A 25,497-nucleotide genomic window follows, 5' to 3' on the forward strand; every position below is an offset into this window, starting at 1 on the left:
ACACTCCTCGGAATGCGAACCCTGACCCGCATGGGAGACAGCTGGAGCAGACGGCTCTCCCCGCCGGCTCCCTCCAAGGCCTGGCCGCTGGTGCTGGCTACCCACATTCCGCAGACTGCGGAGCCTAGCTTTTCAGTGTTTCCTTCAAGGTCGTCAGCTGCCTCCTAGCATCCCCGAAGTCCCTCTTTTCCTCCCCCTTTCAACTGTACAGAGTCACTTTTTGTTGCTTGTAACCAAAGAACACTAACAAACGGTTCCTCAATAATCTATTTAATTTAGACTTATTCAGGAAGAGGAAGTGCTGACTGGATTCAGCACTATTTAATTAATTATGCTTTGTCTCAAAACTAATCAGGTTCAGTAAACATTTTAACCACTATAAAAACTGTTTTAGTATTATTGTATTAACTTGACAATTACAGACACAGGAGTCGTAAGTGTCATTTTGTAAAAACCTTTATATTTCATTTATATTTCATTTCTGAGTTTAAAGCAGCCTCAAACTGAAAATGACACAATAATTTTTAATGTCGCTCCACTTCCACAGTCAATTTATATAATGACACTTGAACATGTGTACTTTAAATATGCTTAAAATAATAGAAGCAAATCTCCAACCAGTCTCTCAGACACAGCAGTCTTGCTGCCGTGTGCTGGTGTGTAAGCCACAGAGCGGTTATTAATAATGACCAGGATTTCACTGTTTGCTAAAAAATTTAAAAGTATGTACTGTATAACCAGTGCTAAGCATCCTTTCCCCAAGTGTCTACTTGCAACTACTAAGGAATCTGAAGGTGGCAAACTACGCTGGCTACGGATTTACTGCCTCGGAGCTCCACACTCAGCTTTTAGGCCACTGTGAAAACCAATGTGGACCTTTGAACATTTTTCCTCCGTCAGCTGGCACGATGCTAAGCTTGTTCAGTAGAGGGCGCTGGAGAGATACGGCAGAAGAATATTTTCTCCCAGCAGGCTCCTTGCAATGCCCTCAGCCCCCCAGCAACATTCCAGTCGCTTCTACCGTCACCCCCCTCCCCGGCTGAGTTCTCCACCATCCCACAAGCCATGGGTGCCTCTTCAATGAGGTGTGGGCCTCAGCCTGGAGGTTTTCACAGGGTGTTCCATCTCAGCCCCGGGGACAGTGGCTCCTCCTTGTATCTGTTAGTCCCACATTTTTTTTTATGGTTTATTTATTTATTTATTTGACAGACAAAGATCACAAGTAGGCAGAGAGGCAGGCAGAGAGAGAGAGGAGGAAGCAGGCTCCCTGCGGAGCAGAGAGCCCAATGCGGGGCTCGAACCCAGGACCCTGGGATCATGACAGGAGCTGAAGACAGAGGCTTAACCCACTGAGCCACCCAGGCGCCCCTAGTCCCACATTCTTTAAGTGTTCTTTACTTCTGCTTGCCAGTCCCTTCTCCTTCAATCCCTACTAAGCCAGCAATTCTTTACATTAAACTACTGTCCCTGTTCACACTGCTGTATGGTTTCTCTCTCCAGACTGATGAAAGAATCCTTAAATTAGAGCCTATTTCAATTTGGTCAATAAACTGGAGACTTTAATACTGTCACACCAACAAGTAAATACAATTCTCAAATGTATCTCAGTGACGAATAGATGACATCGCAGCATAAAACTAACTGTAAGTTAAACTTAATTAATAACACACAGACCTCAAATATGAAACCTGATAGCGGGGGGGGGGGCAGTTCTATATGCCTGAATTTGGCTAATACGACTTGCCCAGTATTTTTTTTTTTTAACTCCATTATACTTCTACGCTCTAAAACTTGTGGTACATCTGGACAAATTTAGAAAAGGCTCTCCTTCATGATTATGAAAAGGAAAGGACAAAGTCCCAGCCACAGGAGCGCAGGGCAGCCACTAAAGCAAGGAAGCCGGCGCCTGGGGCATGTATCAATGAGAGCTCTGGGCTGCACGTGATCTCCAGGGTAGCTTTCTATTAGGAAATTCTGCAATTCTGTGAACTAAAAAGACTGTTAACTGTAGATTCAGTTTTGGGAGCCATTAAACTAACTTGTGCTCAAAGTTGGATTCTAATTCGGGAGAGCAGGCAAGTGCGCAGGCCCTGAGCAGAAATAGCTTCATGACAATCTGCATGAGGGGAAAGTCAAATATAAAAAGAGATGATACCACCATCCACCCAGAGCTCTGATCTGGGAACGTCTGTGGAGTTCAGGGTTTGTATGTGAGGACAGTAGGAAGGAAGATTTCGGGGCTTTGCACAGGAGTCATAAGCTGATAAAGGAGTCGAATGCCTGCCGCAACAGTTTCTATAATGAAACGTTAAGGTAGAAAAAATGATTGACCAATTATATTTGTGCAAAAAACCCCACAGGTATTAAAAGGATTGTTAATATTTCACATTAAAAATGTGAAATATAAAAACTTGTATTTCAGAAATGATGAGCAAGAAAACCTACCTGAGAAATACCAGTTATAGAAAATAATTTTTAATTTTCTGTATTACTTTTAAACACATGCCAAGTCCAGGGGTGCCTGGGTGGCTCAGTGGGTTAAAGCCTCTGCCTTCAGCTCAGGTCATGATCCCAGGATCCTGGGATCGAGCCCCACATCGGGCTCTCTGCTCGGCAGGGAGCCTGCTTCCCCCCTCTCTCTGCCTTTCTCTCTGCCTGCTTGTGATCTCTGTCTGTCAAATAAATAAATAAAATCTTAAAAAAAAAAAAAAAACACATGCCAAGTCCAGACAGATGCTAGAGGAAGCACCTGGGTAAGAAAAGAAGTGCTCTATAATTTGCTGTACCATTCTTATATATATTCAGTTTAGTCTTTAGCCATTCAGCAAACAGAGAGCAGCAAACTGCTTCCTGAGCCAGGCTGAGACCCTGACCTGCTCAGTCCCATGCACATTTTTTTTTTAATTTCTTTTTTTTTTTTAAGATTTTATTTATTTATTTGACAGAGAGAGATCACAAGTAGGCAGAGAGGCAGGCAGAGAGAGAGGAGGAAGCAAGCTCCCTGCTGAGCAGAGAGCCCGATGCGGGACTCGATCCCAGCACCCCGAGATCATGACCTGAGCCGAAGGCAGCAGCTTAACCCACTGAGCCACCCAGGCGCCCCGAGTCCCATGCACATTAACAAGTATTTACCCGTCACAGACTGTTGTCCCTGCACTTGACACCACTGCTTTGGAATTACTGCCTTAAACCCACAATTCTAATATTGAAAGTCTGGAATCTGGTAGGAACTGTGTACCCAATGTTATGTTCACACACCAATCTCTGAAAGCGAATGTTTCCGAGATGACTGGCTGGCTCAATCTGCAGAGCATGCGGTCTTGAGTTGTAAGTTCGAGCCCCATGCTGCATGTAGAGATTACTCAAAATTTTTTTTTAAATTCTGAAAAGCAGGCACCTGGGTGGCTCAGTGGGTTAAACCTCTGCGTTCGGCTTAGGTCATGATCCCAGGGTCCTGGGATTGAGCCCCGCATCGGCCGGGCTCTCTGCTCAGTGGGGAGCCTGCTTCCCCCTCTCTCTCTCTGCCTGCCTCGCTGGGTACTTGTGATCTCTGTCAAATAAATAAATAAAATCTTAAAAAAATAATTGTGAAAAGCAAAGGTTTCCCATTATTCTCATAAAGTCACCTTATTGCTAGTTGCAAACATTCTGGCTTTCTTTAAAAAGAAAAAGAAAAAAAAAGGTCTAGAACTGGCCTCCTTAAAAGATTTTAATGGAAACACATCTAGTAAGGTTTAATGTAAGTACTCAAAGCTAACCTACAACTTGCCCTATACTGAAAGCAATTACCAATTTACCAAATTATGTTACTATTTATCATTCACCTCCTCTCTCTGTTCTCTACGGCTTCTCATTAACCATGAGAACACACATCAGTTCTATAAGGAAAGAGAAAGTTTCCCCAGCACTCAGATCTAAAAATAAGGTTTTCAGGGTATACCTCACACAGGCGACAGAGTCAAGCAGTGGACAGCCTCTTTCATGCCCTGGAGCATGCACTGGGCAGCTTTTATTAAACCATCTCTTGCAACCTCCCATAGCCAAAAGCATGATGGGAAAACTCAGGAAAATTCTCAAAAACCCAGCAGTTCTCTGGGGAACCAAGGCAACACGGTACAAATATATGAAGGTTTCTGATGGTTTTGCTTAATCCAAACAAATAACCTAGAAAATCAGGCAATCCTCCATAAATATCAAGTCCATCTGAAAAAATACTAGGGCAGCAAATAGTTTGAGGTTCTAGTCTTTAGAAAAATTAATGATGACAATACCTGTCATTTACTAAATACTGGGCTAGGACTAGGGCTTTTGAATAGACAATCTCATTCATTCCTCAAAAGTACCTTGTTGAGGGGTGCCACAATGAAACTGGGTGCCTAGATGAAAATGGATTTAAGAGACTTGGTAGAGCATGAGACTCTTGATCTTGGAGTCATGAGTTTAAGCCCCATGTTAAGCATAGAGCGTACTTTAAAACAAACAAACAAACAAACAAACAAACCTTGTTGAGATAGATTATCACCTGCATCTTAATGGAGAAGAATTGAAAGCTCAGGGGCTCTCAGTGAGTGTCCCAACGTAACACAGACAGTAAGCGACAGAGCTGTCACCCAAGCAGAGGTCTGATGGAATTTCAAGCATGCGCTGCACCCATCACACCACACTGCACCCCCAGAGAGCACATATTTGCTACTGAGGCCCAAGAGTGAGAGCCATCTGCTTCAGACTTAAGACAAACTGATGATAAGGCTGACCTCATTTCTTCAAAATAGAAAAGCCCACCCAAACAGTCTCTCAGATGCTCATTACTTACAGTACAGGCAAAACTACTATAAAAGACCCAAAATACAATATCCTCAAGATGTTTTTCCCATCCCCCCCAACCCCAGTCCAGAGGCTGGCCAGGCATCACTGTTGCATGAGATCATCTAGGGACCCAAAGTTCTTCTCACTCACTAGAAGAGGGAAAGAGGAACTGGAGAGCAACCATTCCTTTGGGTTTGTGACCTAGAAGGACACATTTCTGCTCACATCCAATTAATCAGAACAATAATTATTCATATGCCCTTATCTATATCCAAAGAAGGCTGGGGAAAACGTCTCTACGTGCACATCTAAAACTTCTTCCAAAAGGAGGAAGGAGAGAAAACATTCCAGGAGGATAATCCATAGCCTTTGGAACAATGGATGGCCTGCCCACGTCCACATGGAGATAAAAAACTTTTCCAAAACAAAACAGGTACACATACACATATATAAATTTGAGCTTGTGTGTTACTTGAATGAATGATACATAAATCAAGCGCCCAACATTCAACTCATACAGAATATGACCTTAATGAATTTAGGCAGAAACTTCTTCAAAGGATCAAGATGTGACCTGTTAGTTACCAGCCAATGGCTATAGAAAAATCTTAGCAATGCTTCTATGGAATGACAGGACATCACAAGGTTCTCAGCAAATCTTCCACAATGAATTTGTTAAAAAATACCAAATATTATCTAATCTAAGATGCTTTCAAATATAAGAAGCACCATTATTTTATGCGCCACTAAGAAAAATGATGCCAATTACACCATGAGACGCCATTATCTGAAAGATGCATGCCAACCCAGAGGTGTTGAAAGTGAGGAAAGTATGTTTCTTAGAACAAATGAAATATTGTATGCCCCTGACAAAAACAAAACAAATTGATCTACCCTATAAAATTACTGGTTAAAAACCAATTAAATTTTAGAAGATAAATTATTATAGTTGCTATCAGGCCATTCTTTATGATGAGAATATAAATAGATATATTGAGGCCATACCTATAGATCATGAATTAAATTAAAAAAACACAATTCTATGGGAAAGACAGACAGCTACCTTATAATACATTCATTACAATTTGCTAAGTAAAGGGTGCTGTGATACCACATGATGGGGGAGTGTCCCGGCCACGTCGGGAGAGCATGCTTCCATCCAAGGGCAGTGGACGGAAGTGAGCTAAGTTCTGAAGGATAAGCAAGCCGGGGCAAGGGAGACAACATGGAGGAAGGAACAGGGCATAGTTGAGAAACAGCAAGACGATTACGGGCTTAAAGTATGGGAGCAATGAAGAAATGGCCAGCTACAACTCTGGCTACTATGGAGAATGGATTTTAAAAGACGAAGAATACACAAGTGGAAACCAACAAGTAGGCTCCTGCTGTCAATCTAAGAGAGTTTAGACCTGGTCCCTCAGATCTGAGCAGCAATAGAGGATATGGGATGGAAAGCAGGGTCTGAAAAGTATTCAGGAGACAGAATGAACAGGACTTGGTGATTAAGTGCAAATGGGCATTAGGGAGAGGGAGGCATCAAGATCAACCCTTAGGTTTCCCACTAGTGTGACTAAGTAGATGATGGTGCCATTTACCGAGATAAAAACTGGAGAAGGGCATGTTGACTTTGAGATGCTTGAGCATTAAATCGGGAAGGAAGCTGGCAGCTAGATTTGTAAATTCTGGATTCAGAGGAAAGATTCAGCAGGAGAAAAATCGAGAGAGATGTCAATGTAGAGTTATAAATCAAAGCCATGCCCATAGCTGAGGTCAACAGGGAAGGGGTTAGAATAAACAGAAAAGAGGGCCTGGGACAGAGGCTTAAGGAAAACCAGCATTTAAAGGTCAGGTTCAGATGGATGAGACAGTCATTCAAACATCCGTTCATTATGTATGCACCAATTACTAATTAATAACTGGCCACAGTGTGCCACTCTGTTTTAGGTATAAGGATATCCAGAAAACAAAATATGTAAGACCCCTATTTATTAGGGAGCTTACAGTTTAGCAGGTAAACAAATAAAAATCACAAGTAAATAAACAAGGTAATTTCAGTTTGTGTTAAGTGTCAGGAAGAAAATAAAACCGGCATTGCGACTCAAATGACATGAGCAGCCCTAACACTGGTGATGAGATTTCCAAAATGATGAGTAACTACTGAGAAAATTCCAGACATAGTACAGTCTTTCCTCAACTTAAATGGGAGTTACTTTCCTGGAAAAGTCAATGCATATTATTACAACAGCACAAAAAAACTATATATACCTGTAAAATAGGTTCTGAACTAAGAGAAACTGGTTTTTCATCTACTCATACATGCAGACGGGTATGCAAGCCATGAAGGGTGCATGCAGCATCGGTCCTCACTGCGTGGGACTGGCCCAGGCACTACAGAACAGCCAGCATCCCTGGCTCTCGCCCACTACACACCGCTGTGGCTGACCCCAATCACGGGATGCCCTAACATTATCTCCATACTTCCAAATGCCCCTCAAAAGGGTTAGTACCACCCCTGCTGAGAACAACCGCTTTAAGGCAACAAAGTATACACTGTGCTAAATGACACAGTCTAAGAAGGTCTCTATACTTAGACTTTACAGCTGGAGACATTTCCACCACGTGGCAGTTTCTGGCAGTTTCTTTCATTTGGAATCTGCTAATGGGAGTGTACTATGTGCCAGCCAACATTGTGTGTCCTGCCTTCACAGAGCTTACACATAGAAAACTGTAGAAAGTTACACAGTAACTTGAAATGAAGATGATCCAGAATGTGGCTCTTACATTTTAAACCTATATACTTTGTGTCTCTCAGGTAAAAGCATAAAAAGTTTCCCCAAAAATTAATGTTATCTTCCCCATTAACTGTTAGTTATTTATGGGCACATGTACCACAAAATAGATTTAAACATTCAGCTCCCAACAGGTGGCACCCAACACTGGAAAAGCAACTGCAGAGTTTCATATCCTACTGAAGAAGTTTCTACAGCCTAAGAATACAGACAGTAGAGTAGCACCTATTAGTGGAAAAGATGCTAATTATAATGACCCTTTGGACTCTAAATAAATACGTTCAAGAGAAAAGCAAAGGGAGGGAACTGCGAGTTTTTAACCAAGGAACCATTAACACTCAGGGGCAATCTGTGAGAATAAATTCAAAGACGGGCAAGTGCAGAGAAGAATTTCTGATGTTGCAAAGACGCGAAGAGGAGGGCACAGGTGGTAACACTGCTAATTAGTGTAGTGCCGGTACACAGCTGACCACTGTCTTAACCTACACTGTCCATGATCCGGAGTTCACTTTAGGGAATTTTCCAAACTTAAAAGAAAGGTATGGTTGAAATGATCCTTTATATAAAATTTTGTATTCAGCTATTTTCATTTTTAACAAGGTATTCTCACACTAAACAAACTTCACAACTATTAATTTTTAATTACAACATAATACCTTCACTGTGTCAGCAGACTATAGTTTTCTTAACAATTCCCCCATTGTTTTCTTAGGCGTTCCCATTTTATACTATTTTCATCACTAATCCCCTTTGGTGTAGTTTGTTCAGTATTTGTGATTATTCTAGTTTATTCTCTATTTGTGATTATTGTCTTAGATTTACAGAAACAGACTCACTAAAACAAAAGGGTATATAATTAAGAGTTTCAGTACTTATAAGCAAACTGTTATCTAAAGTATTTTAATAACGTACACTTTTATTAGCTGGATCTTATAAGAGTGTTTCCTTCAAAACATTCTCATAAACACAGAGTATTATAATTTTTAATCTTTGCTAATCAAACAGAAAAAGCATCTCATTGGCTTTAATTTCTATTTTGATTATTACTGAATATTTCCCCCTATATTTGTTAATCTGCTTGAACTTCATTTTCTGTGAATTAACTTTTTTTGGGGGGGGTTGTTTTATTAAGTAGCCTCCACACCCAGAGTGGAGCTCCATCTGGAGCTTCAATTCACGACCCTGAATCAAGATCTGAGCTGAGATCAAGAGTCAGATGCTTAGGGGCACTTGGGTGGCTCAGTGGTAAAGCATCTGCCTTCAGCTTAGGTCATGATCCCAGGGTCCTCGGATTGAGTCCCACAGGCTCTGGCTCCCTGCTCAGTGGGCAGCCTGCTTCTCCCCTTCCCTCTGCCCCTGCTTCTATTCCCTCTCTCGCTGCCTGTCAAATAAATAAAATCTTTAAGAAATAATAATAATGGGTGTCTGGGTGGCTCAGTGGGTTAAGCCTCTGCCTTCAGCTCAGGTCATGATCCCAGGGTCCTGGGATCAAGCCCCGAATCGGGCTCTCTGCTCAGCAGGGAGCCTGCTTTCCACCACCCCCTCCCCGCAACCTTGCCTGCTCTCTCTGCCAGCTTGTGATCTCTGTCTGTCAAATAAATAAAATAAAAAAGAATTGAAAAAACAATAATAAATAAAAAGAAGTAAATTTATTAAAAAAAAAAGTCAGATGCTTAACCAACTGAGCCATCTAGGTGCTCTGTGCATTGACTGTTTATATCTTCTGGTATATTCCTCAGGTTCTTAGTAGGCTTTTTCCTTATCAATTTATAAGAGTTTCTATATGCTAAGTGATTAACCATTTATCATGTTGCTACAAATATTTCTACCAGTTTTTTGTTTGCCTTTTAATTATTTTTGACATTCGAAAGTTTCATATTTCCATAAAATCCCACAAAAAAGCTGTCATGAGATTTTACTTTTAATCCAGAAACATTCCCTAAATTTGCTATTTTCTTTTCTAGATTTCTCAGTTTGTTTTTTTTTTTTTAATACAGATGATGCTTTATTTAAATTTTATTTAGGTAGATGGGCACCTGGGTGGCTCAGTGGGTTAAGCCTCTGCCTCTGGCTCAGGTCATGATCTCAGGGTCCTGGGATCAAGTCCCGCATCGGGCTCTCTGCTTGATAGGGAGCCTGCTTCCTCCTCTCTCTCTCTGCCTGCTTCTCTGCCTACTTGTGATCTCTGTCAAATAAATAAATAAAATATTTTAAAAAATTTTTTTTCTTTAGGTAGAAAAAAATAAATTATATTTAGGTGTATGGTAGACATTAGGATTTACCTTGCTTTCTTTCTAATTCAAGTAGCTACCAGAATGCCTGGGCATCATTTACTGCCCCAGGACTAAATGACCCCTCCTTACTCAAGTCATTTGTAACGGCTCTTCATATATCAAAGTCACATATAACAGATGGGCCTGAAGACCATTTTGCTCCATTAATAATTGGGTGTTTCTGCCAGGACCACACTATTTTAGTTAATCCAGTTTCATAAAATTTTGCTTATCTGCTACTACTAGTTTCCCTCATTACTCTTTTTTTTTTTTTTTTGGACAGAAAAGAGAAAGAGATCACAAGTAGGCATAGTGGCAGGTAGAAGGAGAGGGAGAAGCAGGCTCCCTGCCAAGCAGACAGCCCAAGTCGGGGCTCAATCCTAGGACTCTGGGATCATGACCCAAGCTGAAGGCAGATGCCTAATCAACTGAGCCACCCAAGTGCCCCTTCTCCTCATTACTCTTCTAAAAAAATTTAAAAAATTAAAGAAAATAAAAATTACTCAGGGTACCTGACTGGCTTAGTCAGTGGAGCATGTGCCTCTTGATATTTGGATTGTGAGTTTGAGCCCCAAACTGGGTGCAGAGATCACTTAAAAAATGTTAAAAGGGGGGGCGCCTGGGTGGGACAGTGTTAGCCTCTGCCTTCGGCTCAGGTCATGATCTCAGGGTCCTGGGATCGAGCCCCGCATCGGGCTCTCTGCTCAGTGGAGAGCCTGTTTCCCCCACCTGACCCCCGCCTGCCCCTATGCCTACTTACAATCTCTCTCTGTCAAATAAATAAATAAAATCTTTTTTTAAAAAAAATATTAAAAGAAACTAGTCAACTATGCTTTCGTTCTTCCAGATGAAACTTAAAATCATTGTCATGTTCCAAAAGGAAAATATGTAATTTTTTAAAAGTTAGAACTTCTTTATGGGTGCGTGGCTCACTCAGCTGGTAAAGCATGTGACTCTTGATCTCAGGCTCGGACTTGAGCCCCACATTAGGTGTAGAGACTACTTACAAATAAAATCTTAAAAAAATCGTTTTAAACCTACAAATTAATTGATCTGAAACCTCTGTAGGATTTAATTTTCCTATTAGAAAAAATCTTTCCTCTTTCAGTGAAATTATTACTTTCTTCTTATATATGTTAAGATCACTTCTAGGTGTTTCATGATAGCTTACTGTTGTACAGGACGTACAGGCTCAAGCTCTGTTCGGCCAGCCTGTGCGGCTACTGGCCGTAGGTGTTCAGTCAGGTTACGATCTATCTCTATTGCATCAAGTAACTTTTCGGCTGATCATTTTGGTCTTCCTGGGTATACAATCTGTAAACAACCAACTTTTCACCTTTTTATTTCTTATCTCTATTCCATATTGCGCTTGGCAGAATTCTAAGACCCACCTACCCCTGCTAAGATCTTGCCTCCTGGTGCACATGCGCGTCCTAGTTGACTCGGTCAAGCACGAATGTAAGCATTCTGTAAAGGGGTCCGCGGGCGGAACTCAAGTCCCAAATCGGTTGACCTTAACATCCAGGTGAGCCTGAGCTAAGCATAGGAGCCCTTTAGGCTTAGAGGTCAGGGACAGAGGAAGTCAGAAGTTCCGAGTAAGAGAAGGGCTGAACACACGGTTGCTGAAGTGCAGGGCACATGGCAAGGAGTACAGCAGCCTCTGAGAGCGGAGACCCAGCCCCGCTGCCAGCCAGCAAGGAGGCAGGGAGCTCAGTCCTACAGCCAGAAGGGACTGAATTCTGCCACAACAAGAATGGGCCTGGGAGCAGTGTTTTTTCCCCCAGAGCCTCCACAGGAGGACTTGCCTTGGCTGACACCTTGAGTTTAGCCTGTGAGGCGCTGAGTAGAGACCCCAGCCGTGTCATGCCAGAACTTCTGGCCGATAGACCCAGAACACTGGTGGTTCTTTGAAGCCACTAGTCTTGTGGTGATTTGTTGTGGAGCAACAGGAAACGGACACGCCTGTCTTATTTAGCCGGCAGGAACTTAGATGGCGACGTTAGGTCAGACTAGATAAGAATGCTGGGGGGTCTCAGCAGTCGGGGACGGCTGGAGTCAGATCCACGTCAGTACTGTGGACAGGTGAGCCTAAAGGAAAGATCTCTTAACTAGTACAAGTTGGCTGACTTTTAAGAGGGTAAAAAAAAGTCTCTATGGGATCCAGAAAAAACAAATGCAGAAATCTACTATCTCAGCCTGAGAGCGTATGAATAAAGGGCTAAGAATTTAGAAGTGGAGCTCTCTCCACATGGATGAGAGTGTGGGCGCCAGAGGACACCCGTGTGACCAGGAGCAAACCTGACAGAGGGCTCAGGTCAGAGGTGGTCCACAGGAGGGCCCTGCTGAGTGGCAGATAATCCTCCCAAAGGAGGCGACCAAAACTGCTCTGTAAGCGCCACTGAGGTAGGAACTCCCAGCGCGCCCAGATGCTAGTCCGCGGACTGCTGCACCGTCCCCCAGAAAGCAAGCAAGCAAGCGACCTGGACTCCCCGTCTCTTCTGCACCACAGTCTCTTCCTCCTCACATTCCCTCTCCAGTGCCTCTGCGGACAAAGACGAACATGAAGCCAACTAGCCAAATGGAAATGTGTCCAAGTGGCCAGCTCCAGCAGCACAAGGCCGGGCAAAGATGGATTTGGATTTACACAGACTGCAAGATGAGGGGCAAATGAATAACCGGCACAGTCTGTCTTTCTGTCCTCTACACACGGCTGACTCATGTATAAAGCACCATAGAATCGGTCTCCACCTAACAGCACGCAGCTGTCTTCTCACAAATGACGATGCTCTCGCCTTCTCCCCAAAATAAGGAGCCACGGTCCTAATAGCCACTGGAGCCATCACCGCCTATATTAATCACAATTTTAAAAAATATTTTATTTATTTATTTGAGAGAGAGACAGTGAGAGAGAGCACGAGCGAAGAGAAGGTCAGAGGGAGAATTAGACTTCCCGTGGAGCTGGGAGCCCAATGTGGGACTCTATCCCGAGACTCCAGGATCATGACCTGAGCTGAAGGCAGTCGCCCAACCAATTGAGCCACCCAGGAGCGCTACTTTTTTTTTTTTTTTTTTTAAGTAGTGTCCATGCAGGGTTTGAACTCACAACTCTGAGATCAAGACCAGAGCTAAGATCAAGAGTCAGAAGCTTAACTGACTGAGCCATCCTGGTACCCTATATTAACTAATTCTTTTTTTTTTTAATGTATTTTTTAAAGGATTCTATTTATTTATTTGACAGAGAGAGAGATCACAAGTAGGTAGAGAGGCAGGCAGAGGGAGAGGGGGAAGCAGGCTCCCTGCTGAGCAGAGAGCCCGATTTGGGGCTCGATCCCAGGACCCTGAGATCATGACCTGAGAGCCAAAAGCAGAGGCTTAACCCACTGAGCCACCCAGGCGCCCCTAATTCTTAAATTCTGTATAGCTATACTAAATATTCTTCTCTCTAAAGACTAAACTGTCAAATTAACTCACAACAATTTCTATACAAAGTGGAAGAAGAAAAATAAAAGTTAAACATACAGACATAACAAAGAAAAACTATGCTAAATCACTACAATTCTCATTTCTGTACCTAATCACGAGGGCACAGATGGTATCCATAACTTTCTTTCTCCATTTCCCATCCCATATCTCCTTTGCATTCAATCAGAACCTCAGGTCATCAGGGTTCTCAAAATGACAGGATAACCGTAAACCTCATTCTTGAAGGATCTGACTCATCCTGGTACCTGCCTTTTGGGGGTGCAGTTTTTCATTATTCCTTAAAACAGTGCATGCTTACTAGGAGACACTCCAGAGAATCCCAAATTAACAGTCTTCCTTGCCCCCACTGTGTAGCATGACCCCTTCTACCCCTTAGTAATCAGGATCAAGCACTCCAGGCAGTAAAGTGAGTCCTCCCGTTCAGTGGCAGAGTCCCTAGTGGGTGGCAGCCTCATACACGATTCGACGGAACTACCCTCTAGCCTCTGGCGGAAGCGTTCCCCACTTGGAAAATAAGAACTCCAAACCCCAGCAGGCTCCAGGTTTCTAGGATGGAAAGCAGAAATTCTGAAAGTGGGTTATTAGGTACAACAATAGTGAGAGACTGCTTTTAGAGTTTTACCATTAAGTATGATATGGAAAGTTGGTCTGAGAACTTATACCATGTTAAACAAATATTCTACTCTTCCTGATTTGTGTCAAATGGAAAAAATAGCAATAACAAATTTATCTTTTCTCCTTTTGATTCTGCTGATTTTTGCTTTTTGCACTGTGAAGCTATGTTATTATATGCATACAAATTTCCTTATGGATTGACTTATTTTTCCTTACTAAATTTCTCTCACTAAACATGTAGAGAAGGGCTGCCTTAGGCATTATATCCTTATATCCTGGACTCACTAGTCTTTTTCTTTTTTTAAAGATTTATTTATTTGAGAGAGGGAAAGAGCATGCAGGGGCAGGAGGGAGAGCGGGAGAGAGAATCTCAAGCAGACTCTGCTGAGCACAGAGCCCAACGTGGGGCTTGATCTCATGACCCTGAGATCATGACCTGAGCCAGAACCACAAATCAGACGCTTAATCAACTCTGCCACCCAGCTGCCCCTCACTAATCTTTTCTTAATATAAATTTACAAGGACCTCAGGATATTTAAACTATAATTAGCCTCTTCCTGCTTTTTGTGCTAATGTCAGTTATTATTTTTACTGTTTTATACAGTTAACATAACTTCAGATTTATTACCATTTTCTCTTTCCACTGCTCTTCATTCTTTCCTGCATGTCCATACTTCCATCTGGGATAATTTTCCAACTACCTTGAGAACTCTCTTTATAATTTCTTTAGTGTGAATCTGTTGGTGATGAATTCTCACAAGTTTCTGCCTGTCTGAAAATGTCTATATTCTACCTTCATTTTTGCTAGATATAAATTTCTAGGTTGGCAGTTATTTTCTCATAACACTTTGAAGATTTGGTTCCAAAGTCTTCAGATGTCTATTTCCTCAGCAAAGTCAAGTTGCTCCTTTGAAAGTAATGTCTGTTTCTTCCTTTGGTTAATTCAAGTCTTTCCTTGGATTTAGCAATTTTCCCATTTTCTTTCCTTTTTTCTTTCCTTCCTCTCTCTCTCCCTTTTCTGTTTGTTTGTTTTGTTTTGAAGATTTTATTTATTTGTGTGTGGGGGGAGAGTTAGTTAGTTAGTTGGGGGAGGGGCAGAGTGACAGGGACAAGCAGACTCAACACTGAATGCAGAGACCGAACCAATGTGGGGTTCAATCCCATGACCCTGAGATCATGACCTGAGTCGAAATCAAGAGTCAAATGCTTAACTGACTGAGTCACCCAGGCATCATTTTTATCTTTATTCTGCTTAGGTCCATGGTGATTCTTCTTTCTTTATTAAAGATTTTTTTTTTAATAAAGATTTTATTTATTTATTTGTCAGAGAGAGAGAAAAAACAAGCGGGGGGAGTGGCAGACAGACAGAGGGGAGAAGCAGGCTCTCTGATGAGCAAGGAGTCTGATGTGGGGACTCGATCCCAGGACCTTGGGATCATGACCTGGGCTGAAGGAAGATGCTTAACAGACTGAGCCATCCAAGCATCCCAAAGATTTTACTAAGTTGAGAGAGAGAGAGCATGAGCATGAGCACAAGCAGGTAGAGGGGCAGAGGGAGAAGCAGGCTCCCTGTGGACCTGAGATCATGACCTGAGCCAAAGGCAGAGCTTAACACACTGAGCCACCCAGGTGCCCAGGTACACAGTGACTCTTAAATGTGTAGCTTGACAGCTTTCATCAGTTTTGGAAGATTCCCAGCCATTACCTTTATTTTTTTTTTTTTTTAAGATTTTATTTATTTATTTGATAGAGAGCACAAGTAGGCAGAGAGGCAGGCAGAGAGAGGGTGGCGGAGCAGGCTCTCTGCTAAGCAGAAGGCCTGATGCAGGACTCGATCCCAGGACCCTGAGATCATGACCTGAGCGGAAGGCAGAGGCTTTAACCCACTGAGCCACCCAGGTGCCCGCCATTACCTCTTTAAATATTACCTCCAATCTTTGTCCTCTCCTTCTGACACTCCAATTATAAGTATTTTTAGACTTTTAATAGTGTCTGATTGGTCTGTAATGCATTTTTCTTTTTCATTTCTTTTTTCAGCCGTTTTGTCTCTGAGCTCCAGCAAGGATATTTTCTTCTGATCTGTCTTCCAGTTTACTAATGCTCTTGTCAACTGTGACTAATCTGCTATGAAACCCTTCTGTTATTTTGTCATTTAATTTTTTGAGAATATTGGTCAACGTTATTTTAAAGTCCAAGGCTGATAACTCTAAAATCTGGATCTTTTGTAGATGTCCTTGTTGTCTTTCTTTCCCCTTAATTTTCAGTCTTTTTATATGCCTGGTTTTTGACTGGAAACTTACTGACTGTGAAAATCTGTAGCAATAACCTAAGGTTCCGGACAGTATTACCCTGCTTCAGAGAAGGCTTACGTTTGCTTTTATAGGCAATTAAAAGTAGAGGGGAATCATTTTAATCTATTTCAGGCAATTAAAAACTAAGTTTTAGTTTTTGTGAGAGCTGGATTTCAGGATTTTTAGGTTCATCCTTCCTCCCAGGGTAAAACTTTTTGGGGAGAGGGTCCCAACCAAAAGCTGGGGATGTTCACCAGGGACCTTCCTCCTCTGTCATTCCTGAGCCCAGTTTTTATGCTTCCTAGCCTCCTAAGTCCGCTGAACACTCCATCTAGCTTCTCAACCTGTTTTCTGTTCAGCTTTGCAGTCACAGCTTTTGAGCTGGCCAACACCTCTGAGGAGACATGTGACACCAAACAGTTATCCTGCTGCTTCGACAGCCCTTCTTTGGCGGATCTTGGCCCCTCCAAGTCCTCAATGCCCTGGTAACGTCTAATGCCTTCAAAGAGTTGCTTTTTATGGTCTACCTAGTGTTTTTAGTTCTTGGCAGCAATGACCATCTGACACAACTGGTCTCCCTTAGCCGGAAGCAGAAGTCTCAAAAGATACTTTCTATGTAGCAATTAGGATAATCTTATAATTGATCTACCAATGCAGTGGAATGTTCTATTTCTCACATCCCCAAGGTAACCCTTACTTGGTCTTACTTGATCTACTGCTAGAGGGATTTTAAGAGTTCTTGCATTGCCAAGGTAACCCTTACTCGGTCTTACCACTCTGCTGATATAATAGGCTGCTCCATTTGTCTCAAAATTTCTTTAGAAAGAGATTTTAAGGAAATAATATTAATACTGGTAAATTATACTTGCTGGTAAATTATTTAAAATTCTCATATTTAGGGGGACCTGGGTGGCTCAGATGCTTAAGCATCTGCCTTCAGCTCAGTGGGTCATGAAATCTGACTTCATGCTCAGCAGGGAGTCTGCTCCTCTCCTCTCTGTGCCCCTCCCCCTGCTCTTGCCTGCTAGCATGTGTACTCAAACACGTGCACCCTCTTTCTCCCTCTCAAACTAGAAAAAAAAAAAAAACTTAAAAAAAAGGATTTAAGATTTAATTATGTGACAGAATTTTATTTATTTATTTATTTATTTGACAGAGACCGAGCACAAGCAGGGAGAGCAGAAGAGGGAGAGGGAGAAGCAGGATCCCCGCTGAGCATGAAGCCTGACGTGGAGCCTGATCCCAGGACCCCAGGATCATGACCCAAGCAGAAGGCAGATGCTTAACCAACTGAGCCACCCAGGTGCCCTATGTGACGGAAATTATTATTATTGAGTTAGCTTTGTTGCTATCATTTCCATGTTTTTAGTATTACAATTATGTTAGCTTCATAAGAGGATAGCTTTTCCCTTCTTAAAATTATTAGATAATTCATAGTAAATACTAAAATGCAAAAGAATTAATTTTTTAAGATTTTATTTATTTATTTGATAGAGAGAGAGACAGAGAGATCACAATTAGGCAGAGAAAAGTTAGGGGGTGGGGGATGCAGGCTCCCTGCCGAGCAGAGAGCCCAATGTGGGGCTCGATCCCAGAACCCCGAGATCATAACCTGAGCAGAAGACAGAGGCTTAACAGCCTGAGCCACCCAGGTGCCCCTGAAAGAATTAATTTTTATTAACATTATCTGAAAAGGAAAAACTTTTTGGAGATAAAATTCTTTTACTATTAAAATTTTTCTTGTTTTAGGTTTTTTGGATTCTCAAAGGATCTGTGACCATCTAAAAAGTTAAGATCCACGTGCTTGGGTGGCTCATTTGTTACGCAACTGCCTTGGCTCAGGTCATGATTCTGGAGTGCCAGGATCACATCCCACATCGGGCTCCCTCCTCAGCGGGGATCCTACCTCTCCCTCTGCTGCTCCCCTGCTTGTGTACGCGCGCTCTCGCTCTCTCCCTGTTGTCAAATAAATAAATAAAATCCTTTTTAAAAATGTTAATATCCAATGCTACCACTAAGCTAAGGCTCAATAACTGCTATTTCTTTCTGACCTAAAAGTTGTCTTTCTGTTACATGCCAGGTCACGAATATCTACCATTTTGAGTCATGGACTTGCTTTTCATTACATAAAGCTTTAAAATTACTGGAGTTTATGGACCCAGGAAAGATATCAGTGAAACTGAAAAGGAGATCTTATTGCTCACTTTACTTTCCTTATCATTAGGAATCTCATCAAACTTTGGAGAGAGACCTGACACCATCAGAAGTCAGTAACCTAACACATATGAAGACTTATTCAATCAACCAAGCAATATTTACTCAGTGCATACTCTATAAAAGTAAATGAGCTAAGTTTTATAAAAGATGAAAAAAGTCAAACATGAATCTTGCCTTCAAGGAGTTTATACCCTAATAGAAGAAAACTTGTATACATATATAATTATATAAAAACTGGAAAGTCTAAGCACATGAGATAGATCCCAAACAGAACCATCTGTCTTATAAGTCATACAATTTGTATGCCAAGTAGCAACGTGTTATACATCCCATTTTTTTCCTCTTTAACATACCTTTAACATGAAGAGGAAAACTAAGCTTTACATGTAAGTGACAAAGTGACTGTATTTTTCTTAAGTATCTGATCTCACTGAATAAAGCTTTACACATTATGATAATTAAATGCCACAGAAGACCTATTTATAAGCATTTCTGGAACCCTGACTGGGGCTTCTTTGTGTGAAACATAATAAATTAAACTGACAATATGATCATCACAAGGACAAATCCTAGTAATCTATACAGAATTCAAATTCTATCTCTGTCCCAGGTCTTTACTCACACAGTAATTTTATAAACCAGCACATCTGCGTCTTCAGAGTAAAAACATTCTCCCCACCCCACATACCTTATAAACCATACCAAAGTGACTGCTATGGTCACGTCTATGGTAGGATTAAAATACCACCACTCTCTACGCTTGAATCACTCCTCTGCAATTACAGTAACACACACACAAACAGATAATGACAGTTCAAATGTGTGACAGCGAGTAAAAGACTTTGCAGAGAAGATAATGTATACCTATGAGGTGTCAAATTTACTATCTCATTTAATCATATAACCCTATAGTAGGCATATTATTCACATCTTCCATGTGAGAAAACAAAGCTCAGAGAAATTTCAAAAATAAACCCAAAGTTACCTAGCTTATAAGCGGCATTCCTAGAAACCTAGCCCAGAACTGGCTAGACAATTCCCAAGACCATACTTAAAACAGCAGTGCCAACTGCTCATTAACAGTTAGTGAGAAAAATAAACCGCATATCTTTAAAGTATAGCATTCAGGGGCACCTGGGTGGCTCGGTTGGTTGGGCTACAGCCTTCGACTCAGGCCATGATCCCGGAGTCCCGGGACCGAGTCCCACATCGGGCTCCCAGCTCCACGGGGAGTCTGCTTCTCCCTCTGACATTCTCCCCTCACATGCTCTCTCTCAGTGTTTCTCTCAAATAAATAAATGGAATCTTTTAAAAATAAATAAATAAATAATAAAGCATACCATTCAGTAAATTTTGATATATGTATACCCCTGTCACATGTGTATGCGCACACACACACACTCAAGATGACTCCACAGAATGAGAAGAAAAGGAAATGATGTCAGGTAAACTTTTCATGAAGTTATATTCACTCAAGCTATAGGACTGTCCTCTAAGATGGTGTCTTTTGTACTTCTTCACACAGGGATGTCTTTTATAATGATAAGAGTGGATGATGGTAGTTTTTTTATTTGCTTGTCTTATGTGGCAGACTAAAAGATGGCAACCATACGCTCGCTCCCGCTTCTGTGTTGAAACTACTTGTAAAAAAAAAAAAAAAAAAAAAAAAACTCTACTTGTGTATTAAGTCTTAACCACAATGCTTTTCCATATTTCAAAAGAAAAGATTCTACCCAGGTGGCTCAGTCATTGGGCATCTGCCTTCAGGTCAGGTCATGATCTCAGGGTCCTGGGATCAACCCCCACATTGGACCCTCTGTCCAGCAGAAAGCCTGCTTCTCTCTCTCCTGCTCCCCCTGCTCTTGCTCCCTCTCTCGCTGTCTCTCTGATAAATAAATAAAATCCTTAAAAAAAAAATAAAGAAAAAAATTGATTTTACCCTCAAAAGGATAGATGTGACTAAATAATACTTGGGGAATAATTACCTTTCTACAAGAATGAAAAATACTGGAGCGCCTGGGAGGCTCAGTGGGTTAAGCCTCTGCCTTCGGCTTGGGTCACGATGTCAGAGTCCTAAGATCAAGCCCCGAATCGGGCTCTTTGCTCAGTGGAGAGCCTGCTGCCTCCTCCCCCTCTGCTTGACTCTCTGCCTACTTGTGATCTCTCTGTCAAACAAATAAATAAAATCTTAAAAAAAAAAAAAAAGGGAATGACAATTTTTTTTTAAACTGCTGTGTGAGGGGTGCCTGGGTGGCTCAGTTGGTTGGGGGTCTGCCTTGGGTTCCCCAGAGTCCTGCGGTGGAGACCCGAGTCAGACTCCCAGATGAGCAGGGAGTCTACTTCTCCCTCTGCCCCTCAGCCTACTTATGCTCTCTCTCTCTCTCTGAAACAAGTAAAACCTTAAGGAAAAAAAAAAGTGCTGGGATGCCTGGGTAGCTCATTCGGTCAGGTGTCTGCCTTCGGCTGGGGTCATGTTCTTGGGGTCCTGGAATCCAGTCCTGCACCAGGCTCCTTCTCAGCAGGGAACCTGCTTCTCCTTCCACCTGCCACTCCACTGCTGTGCTCTCACAGCACAGGAGCCTCCTTTATAGGCAAAATTACAAGGAAAGCATCCCCATTCCCTCTCCCACTGCCTTTCTGGTGGTCACAGAGTTTCTCATTTTGATCCTCACCCACATCCACCAAAGTACTTCAAAACTGAATCTCAACAGATATATTCATGGGCAACAACGTAACTTAGTCTTTTGAGTACATGACCATTTTCACACTATACTAGCAGCACTAATGGAAGGATTTCTTTTCTCTTTGTCCTTAGTATTATATTTAAATACTGCCAACTTAATATGTTCCCCCCTGAATCTGGTTTCTTTAATTTGCTTTTCTTTGATTGCTGGCAAGATTAATTTTTAAAATATGTTTGCTCACTGACCTGTTTTATAATCATCTTTCCCTTTGCTCTTTTATCTATGCCAAAAGGCATAAAATTAGTTTTCTCCAAGACTCCAGTTTGAGGCCAGGACTGTCTGATCTTAGGCAAGTCACATCCCCTCTTTGGATCTCAGTTTTCTCCTCTATAAACCCTAAAGATCTGTGAATTTTCAATAATTTAAATTAATTAAGACTTATTCTTGAAAACACAGCAGGCACACAAAATATAATGCTGGTTAGTAAGATTGTTGTTGCTAACCCATTACCACCTTGACTATAGAGAACCTTCAATAGCAATGGTAATATAAACCCCAAATAAAACTAAGGAAAACAAAACAAGAACCAATCCTCAAATTTTTAATAAAAAATGCAAGAGTGTCTGCACTGTGTACGCACCGAAGCCTTCAGAAAAAAGAGCAGCTTTTTCTCTTCCACGAAGTCCGTACATTTATGGTGGTGTTCGGCTGTAAGAACAATGACCCGGATTTTGAGCGTTTCCATGACCCACCAAGATCCAAACTGAAGCCATTCCTCATTCTCGCCCTTAGCCCTGGACAACTACTAACATACTTTTGGACCCCGTAGTTTTGCCCTTTGTGGAAATATCAAGTAAACGAAATACGGCTATTTTCACTTGCTATGATATTACTGAGATCCATCCACACTACAGCATGTCTCAGAACCTCATTCTCGGGGCGCCTGGGTGGCTCAGTGGGTTAAGCCTCTGCCTTCGGCTCAGGTCATGATCCCAGAGTCCTGGGATCGAGCCCCGTATCCGGCTCCCTGCTCAGTGGAGAGCCTGCTTCTCCCTCTTCCTCTCTCTGCCACTCTGTCTACTTGTGATCTCTCTGTCAAATAAATAAATAAAATCTTAAAAAAAAAAAAACAACACCTTTATCCGCATTTCCAATATCCATTTACCAGTTGATGGTCTTGGACTGTTTCCACTTAACTGGCCTTAGGAGTATACATTCATGGTCAGGCTCTTGTGTGAAGGGATGGTTTATCTGTACTGTGCAGACACGCAGGAGGAGCGCGTCTCAGAGCAGCCGGCCAGCTCAAGTGGTGGAGCACATGACTCTTGTCTCAGGATGATGAGTTCAGGCCCCCCACTGGGTCCAGGGATACTTTAAAACCTTAAAGAAAAGACTACCTTCTCTCCCACTGAAATGCCTTGCACTGTGTCGAAAATCAGCTCACTGTAAGGGTTTACTTCTGAACACTCGGTTATGTTCCATTTGCAAATACGTCTATCCACTTGCCAATACCAAACTGTCCTAACTGCTTTAGCTTTATAGTATAATCTTTTTTTTTTTTTTTTTAAGTAGGTTCAACGTCCAGCATGAAGCCCAGTGTGGGGCTTGAACTCATGACCCCGACATCAGGATCTGAGCTGAGATCGAGAGTCAGATGGAGCACTCACTTCGGCAGCACATACACTAAAACTGGAACGATACAGAGATAGCACGATTCCTGCACAAGGATAACAAACAAATTCGTGAAGTGTTCCATATTTAAAAAGAAAAGAAAAGAAAAAAGAAAAAAAAAGAGTTAGATGGAGAACTGACTGAGCCACCCAGATGCCCCTGGTCATAATCGTTTCCACACGTTGCCAGACTTGGCTTTCTAATATTTGGCTGAAGATTTCTGCACTTAGATTCATGAAAGGATCTGGCTGTCTGGCTGTGGTTTTAATTTTTTGTGATATCTTTGGCTTTGGGACCATGGCAATCCTGGCCTCAAAGAATCAGTTAGAAAACATTTCCTCAGGGTGCCTAGGTGGCTCAGTCATTAAGCATCTGCCTTCGGCTCAGGTCATGCATGATCCCAGTGTCCTGGGATCAAGCCCTGCACTGGGCTTCCTGTTTGTCTCGGAGTCTGCTCCTCCCTCTCCCGCTTCCCCTGCTTGTGTTTCCTCTCTCGTGGTCTCTCTCTCTGTGTCAAATAAATAAATAAAATCCTCAAAAAAAAAAAAAAAAGGCATTTCCTCCTTCTTTCTTTTCTGGAAAGGTGTGTGAAGGTTTGGTATTAGGTTTTGACGTCTGACAGCATTTACCAATGAAGCCAAGATGACCTGGATGACCTGGGCTTTTCCTTGTGGCAAGAACTGTAATTACTAGGGCACCTGGCTGGCTCAGTTGGTGGAACATGTGACTCTTGATTTCAGAGTCATGAGTTCCAGCCCCATGCTGGGTGTAGAGCTTATTTTAAAAACGATTTGTAATTACTAACATCTTTATTTACTATACGCCCATTCAGATTTTTCATTCTTTTGAAATCAGTTTGGTGGACTCTATCCTTTTCTAGGACTTTGTCATTTCACCTAAGCTGTCTTCTCTGTTTTTCTCAGTCTAGCCACAGGTTTGTCAATTTTGTTGGCTCTTTCCACTGAACAAGCTTTGGGTTTTATTGATCTTCTCTACTGTTTTTCTGGTTTTACTCCACTGACTTCCACTCTGATCTTTATTTCCTTCCTTTTTTTTTTTTTTTTTAGTTTGTTTTTCACTCTGTGGATTCAAATGGTGAAAGCTTAATTTTTGATTTGAGATCCTTCTCCTTTTCTAAGATAGACATTTTAAAGCTATAAATTTCCCTCTTAGTACAGTTTGGCTGCACCAGAGGAATTTTAGAGTGTTGTGTTTTCTGTTTTTAATTCAGTTCAAAATATGTTCTGACATTTCTTGTGATCCCTTCTTTGACCCACAGTTACTTAGAAATCTCATTTAATTTTTTATGAAGTGTACATAGAGACAAATCAAGGGGATTCCAAAATTTCTGACTGGAGCAACTAAAGGAAGAAAGTGCTGTTGGAGACATGGAGGAGCGCACGTGCAGTGGAGGTAGGACTGAGAGCGGGAGTTCAGTCATAGACATCTGAGGTGGTAATTCTCACACGACAGTCACATGGAGATGTGGCAAGGCAACTGGGTATGAAAATACTGAGTCTGGGGGCAGTCCATACTGGTGATGCAAAATTCAGAAATCTCAGGTCTTGTATGGTTATATTTAAAAAGATTTTATTTATCTATTTGACCAAGAGACACAGTGAGAGAGGGAACACAAGCAGAGGGAGTGGGGGAGGTGCCTGATTCGGGCTGGATGCAAAGACCCTGGCATCATGACCTGAGCCGAGGGCAGACCCTTAACAACTAAGCCACCCAGGGGGGCCCACTTGTGTGGTATTTACAGTCAAAGGACTCAATTACCAAAGGTGTGAATGTCAATAAAGAGAAAAAGTTTCCATGAGTGAAGTCAGAGACAATCTCAGGAAGGAGATTCTTGTTAGGTTAGGTATGTTGGGGCATTTTTAATTTGATCTAGCAAGAACAGAGCCAATTTAAGCACTCTATAAGCCATGGATGTGAAATGAATGTTATCACATGATAACATGTCATATCTGTGACTAGTGGAGATGTAAAGATAATGACATTAAGAGACCATATCTCCACATAAGTAGACAATTTATAACACATATATATCAATATCAGGGTTATTATATATATGTCTACTAAAATGATAATATCCTTAAACTGTCCATGTTACTAAAACAAGATCCTTACCCCTACACACCTATTTTTTTCTTCTACCCATATGCCTTTCTACCAATGTCAGTCATTTAACATATATCTCTTCTAAAAACTGTGAAATCAAAAAAAGCAAAACTGTTGCTCTTTGCCACATCTACTGTGAGAACGAAGACCACTCTCAGCAATCAGAGTACTGACAGCCCAGAAAATGTCAACATCACTCTAGAGGGATATGTGCCCTGGTACAGTGAAGGGCCCCAGAGGAACCCTGTGGAGGGACTTCAATCCCATCAATGTAGAACTCAGTCTCCTCGGAAAGAAGAAGAGACTCCCGAGTGGACAAATGGCAGGAAACAGAAAAGAACTGGCTACTGCCCGCACTATCTGTAGTCCTGGAAAGAACATGATCCAGGTGTTAGACTGGGTTTCTGTTACCAGATGAGGTCCATGTATGCTCACTTTCCCATCAACATTGTTCTTCAGGAGAATGGTTCTCTTCTTGAAATCCAAAATTAATTTCTTTCTTTCTTTCTTTCTTTCTTTCTTTCTTTCTTTCTTTCTTTCTTTC

The 25,497-nt window shown here is 41.8% G+C and overlaps 1 protein-coding gene and 1 non-coding gene across 3 annotated transcripts in view; one reads left to right on the top strand and one right to left on the bottom strand.

The window, feature by feature from the left end:
* The window catches only part of TNRC6C (trinucleotide repeat containing adaptor 6C), a 145,537-nt gene that overhangs the window by 106,309 nt on the left and 13,731 nt on the right, over positions 1-25,497 (bottom strand). The window contains exon 1 of one of the 2 annotated variants that reach the window (XM_059379472.1): positions 21,799-21,866. The exons of the other annotated variant lie outside the window; for it this stretch is intronic. The gene's annotated coding sequence lies outside the window, so the exon portion shown is untranslated. Of the gene's footprint in view, positions 1-21,798; positions 21,867-25,497 lie in introns of those variants that run through there. 2 annotated transcript variants of the gene reach the window in all.
* On the top strand, positions 22,818-22,920 carry LOC132004591 (U6 spliceosomal RNA). Its single transcript, XR_009400553.1, has one exon. It is a non-coding gene; the product is annotated as a U6 spliceosomal RNA (small nuclear RNA).

This window comes from Mustela nigripes, chromosome 16, assembly GCF_022355385.1.
Source record: "Mustela nigripes isolate SB6536 chromosome 16, MUSNIG.SB6536, whole genome shotgun sequence".
Classification (NCBI taxonomy): Eukaryota; Metazoa; Chordata; class Mammalia; order Carnivora; family Mustelidae; genus Mustela; species Mustela nigripes.